Source organism: Dama dama, chromosome 13 (genome assembly GCF_033118175.1).
Source record: "Dama dama isolate Ldn47 chromosome 13, ASM3311817v1, whole genome shotgun sequence".
Lineage (NCBI taxonomy): Eukaryota > Metazoa > Chordata > Mammalia > Artiodactyla > Cervidae > Dama > Dama dama.
In genome coordinates, this window is record NC_083693.1 from 42,935,875 (window position 1) to 42,940,337 (window position 4,463).

A 4,463-nucleotide genomic window follows, 5' to 3' on the forward strand; every position below is an offset into this window, starting at 1 on the left:
GCAGATGGGTAAAGCAATGTTGCTGTTATTTTAAACCACTGAGTCCTTTAGTAAGGGGAATAAGCCCTCTTCAGCATCACTTTCACACCATTGTGTCTATTCCACACTGTGGATCTTGCCTTATAGTCTGATCATGATGGTTTATCTCCTCTACATGAAGCAAGGAATCTCATCTCCAATATTTCTCACATTCTTGCTGAAGAAGAGATCTCAATACACAATCACCCTGGTGATCTCAAATGAACCACACAAAGACTTTCTTTGATCTCTCATCATGAGGCCCAGGTTTCTGGTGCTCAGGCACCTGAGGGCTTAAGGACTGGCTGATGCAACCACCGCACCCCCCCCCCCCCCCGGCCCCCACCCCAACCAATGGATGAAAACTTACCAGAGGCTTTAATTAAATTCAAATTCACAGCCCGCTCTGACTCCAAAAAAGTGGTTTGAGGCTTTCAGAGAAGGCTCACATGATAAAGGCCAGAGTATGGGAGGGGACAACTCAGGGTTAAAAGACCAGAAGGAAGCAGCAGCTGCTCACAGCTGGGCAGTCTTCCTGGAGAGATGGTCCTGTTCTTGCTCCTGGTGGCCCTTCTTCTGTCCCCTACTGGGGAGGCAGGTGAGTGATGGTCCCACCCTCAGAGGCCCAGTCCCACCCCACATGGATGGACCTGCTCAGACACTACACTCATGCACAGCCTGGGTCTGGTCCATCTAAGAAATTATCTGAACTCAGGAAAACCGTGATCCCATCTCCCCTCTTCAAACTTTGGCTCCATGGGCACAGCGGGCAGGCTGGAATCTTTCTTTCAGGGAAGATCATCGGGGGCCATGAGGCCAAGCCACACTCCCGTCCCTACATGGCGTTTCTTCAGTTCAAGATTTCAGGGGAACCTCACATATGTGGGGGTTTCCTTGTGCGTGAGGACTTCGTGCTGACAGCAGCTCACTGCCTGGGAAGGTGAGGAGCAGGGCCTGGGCCTCCATGCCTCCGTTGAGCCTCCCAGGGAACCCTCTTAGAGCTGTAGACCTGTGCACCCAGGTAACATAGGAAGCTATTCAGAGGACAGGTGAGCACTGGGGAGAGAGGGACAGGTCAATGCCAGTCGCGCATGGAGGGAAGGGACAATCAAACCTGGAACATAAGGAAACCAAGGTTGTGGCCTGGAGCCCACAGTGCAAATGTGAGAAATTCCTGTTTTCCTTCGAGATAGTCAAGCTTGTGCGGGACTGAACACCCTCCGTGGATTCCAGGAACTGCCACCCTGCCCAGGCTGCCAGGGATCAGACAGTTTAGAGACGCTCAGCCCCAGGGCCCATCACCTAGAATTTCACGACACCCTCCCCCTGCCCCACCCCAAGTTTTGCCCTGTCCCAAGCTGAGCTCTTTCCCCCTGGCTCCTGGGTTGTTTCTCCTGTGACACACCCCCTCTCTCTGCTCTCTCTACAGCTCAACTGATGTCACCCTGGGGGCCCACAACATCATGGGACGAGAGAGGACCCAGCAGGTCATCCCTGTGTGGAGAGCCTTCCCGCACCCACGCTATAATAATATGACTTTGGTAAATGACATTATGTTACTGCAGGTGGGACACTGACCCCAGGACACTTCCTTTCTGGGTTCTGCATCCCCCATGACCACATTCCAGACCCTCCTCTTGTATGACCCGTTCTGTGGTCCCAGGGCTGTGAAGAAGGCAACCCCACGACTGTCCTTCAGTCTCTGTGGGCCATCAGTAGGTAAGAATGCCTTTCCTCTGCTTTCAGCTGATGAGGAAGGCGAAGTGACCACCGCTGTGAGCCCCATCAGTCTGCCCAGGGACTGGGATACGGTGAATCCAGGGATGCTCTGCAGTGTGGCTGGCTGGGGGTGTCTTGACGTGAATATGTCCCTCCCAAAGAAACTACAGGAAGTAGAGCTTGAAGTCCAAAGGGCCGAGAAATGCACCTCTCGCTATGAAAATTACAGCACCACCACCCAGATATGTGCAGGGGACGCGAGAAAGAAGAAGAGTTCCTTTAGGGTGAGATCCCCAGTACTGTCCATGCAAAGCCTCGGTCTTTGGGTCTGGGGCCGTGGGAACGAGCTCTGTCCTCTGTCCCCAGCCTGTCCTCCGGTCCTGTCTCTGTCTGCTGTCCCTGGGGGATGGACATTGCCTCAAAGTCCCACATGGACAGAGGCTTCCTGTGGGAGGAGGCGGATTGTCAGGGCCAGATTGAAACCTCAGGACCAACAAGAGCCTTATATCAGCCAGGGCCCCTAAGAGAGACCACCCACCCCAGGGTGGCAGGGAGAACAGACCTGAAGAAGGTGAGCTCAGTCCTTGCCCTCTCTGCCCACAGGGTGACTCCGGGGGCCCGCTTGTGTGTAACGGTGTGGCCCAGGGCATTGTGTCCTATGGAAAAGAGGATGGGACACCTCCAAGGGTCTTCACCAGAATCTCAAGCTTTTTGCCTTGGATCCAAACAACAATGAAACAGTATGAACTTCAGGGACCAGATTGAAGTTTCTCCAAGGACTGATCTGTCCATCTTCCCTGGGTTGGAGGCACTGGGCAAAGTGGTTAGAAGCTAGGCTGCCTGAAACTTAATAAACTTCCATCTCTTGAGCAGAAATCATGGATTTCTCCTTTACTTACCTAAACACATTCATTCAGCACCTGCCGTGTCTGACCTGTTTATAGTTCTGATCTGTTACTGGCTTCTGCCTCCAAGACACCACCCTGTTCCAACTCTGGAATAAAAACTCCTGCTGCACTGTCAGCCAGCTCCCTCCAGTCACATGTCCCCAGGGCCAGCTCCCCTCTAGGCTGCCCATGAGCTCCATGGGAGAAGGAGACCCCTGTCAGGAATACACGACCCTATTCTTGACAACCCTCATGTCTCATCCATACGCCTTCTTCCTCTTCCACACCTACTCCCCTCCCCGCGATCCCAGTGCCCTGGGGGAAAACAAGAGAATCCAGATTTGGAAGGAAGGCCACATGAGGTTGAGGGTTGAGGCAGGGGGGCACTTGTCCACCCTAACAGAAATGGGGGAGGTTTACAAAGGTGTAGCTCACCCCATGCAGTGTTCCCTCCCTGTGTCAGAGAGGCAGAGCTCAGAAGCCTGAGAAAGTTTCAGCAGGCCCTCAGTATTCCTAGGCCCAGCTTGAGTGCCTCTCACAGCCCTGCCTTGGAGTCCTGGGCCCGGGGCTCTGTGCAGCCTCTGGTGTCCTGAGGGCACATCCTCCTTCAGCCCCAAGTGACCTTTAGGGAGCTCTTCCACCTTGGGCTGAGCCAGCAGCTCCCCACCTTCATCATTCCCACGTGTGTTTGTGTGTAAATATATTTATCTCCAAAGGAAACTCACTATAAGGAAAAGCATTGGTTTCAAGGTATCCAAAAGTTTCAGAGTATCTATAGCCTATAGTTATTGGGTACATTTCTTCCTGTATTTTTTTTTTTATCAATTGCTGAAGTTTTGATACAAGGTTCAGAAAAGTAACCTTAGTTTTAAGACATGCAGCTTAGAGAAGGCTTAAGAGAAGTGATTCGCTGAACATTTGAATGCAGAGTAAGCTTCAAATTGCACAATGTGTTCTGGTAGAAAGTAACACGTATTCATCAAAAGATATTCCTCATAAATGGAACATATTCAACAAGGTGTGTGCAAGTGTGCTAAGTTACTTCAGTTGTTTCCAATTCTTTGTGACCCTAAGGACTGTCGCCCTCCAGGCTCCTCTGCCCATTCATCACAGAAAGACAACTAAATACAGAACATACGAGTAGGAAAAGTAAACGAAGCGCAGTTCCACCACCCCCAGGTCATCAGCATTAATGCTTAAGCATGTTGCCTTCCACTGTTTTTCTATTTATTCATAAGATGCTCTTGCTTCAACTCACTTGGGATTGGGTTGTTTAGAGCTCCTCATGCCATCCTTTCCATTCCTCTTTCTTCTGTCCTCATACTGGTGAGAGTGTTGGGGTCATCTGCTTGTTTAGGATGGCCTGGCCCAGAGACATCTGAGACGTGCCTCTCTGGACTCTGGACAGGGAATACTTAGTGGGGAGTAAGTATTAGATGACTGGCATCTGTTTCCCCTTCACCACTCACCAGTCACCAGCATTTCTGGAGAGGAAGCCCCTCCTGACTCACAAACACCCTGATTCAGGTGGGACAGCCTCTATCTCACATTGAGGGGTGCTGGATACCTCAGCACAACCCAATCATGTCCCTCATTGCCAAAGGACCCAGTGATGGTTTTTTTCTGGTTCAGTGAATATCAAGTTCAGGACTTCTATTCATAATTTTTGGATAAGAAAGGTTCTCTTTATTACAGAATACTTATATTTAAACAGGAGATTCTAAATCCTCCAAAAATGTGAGGCTAGAACCCTGGCAAAATAGGAAATGGGGTTGATGTTTGGGGCACTTGGATGAATCCAGGTCTCTCTGCTCCTAAAGCAAGTCCAGTCTCTGCCTC

At 50.8% G+C, this 4,463-nt stretch overlaps 1 pseudogene; it reads left to right on the forward strand.

Moving 5' to 3' along the window:
• The first annotated feature begins 513 nt into the window (after positions 1–513).
• On the forward strand, positions 514–2,573 carry LOC133068413 (mast cell protease 1A-like; annotated as a pseudogene).
• Positions 2,574–4,463: the final 1,890 nt, after the last annotated feature.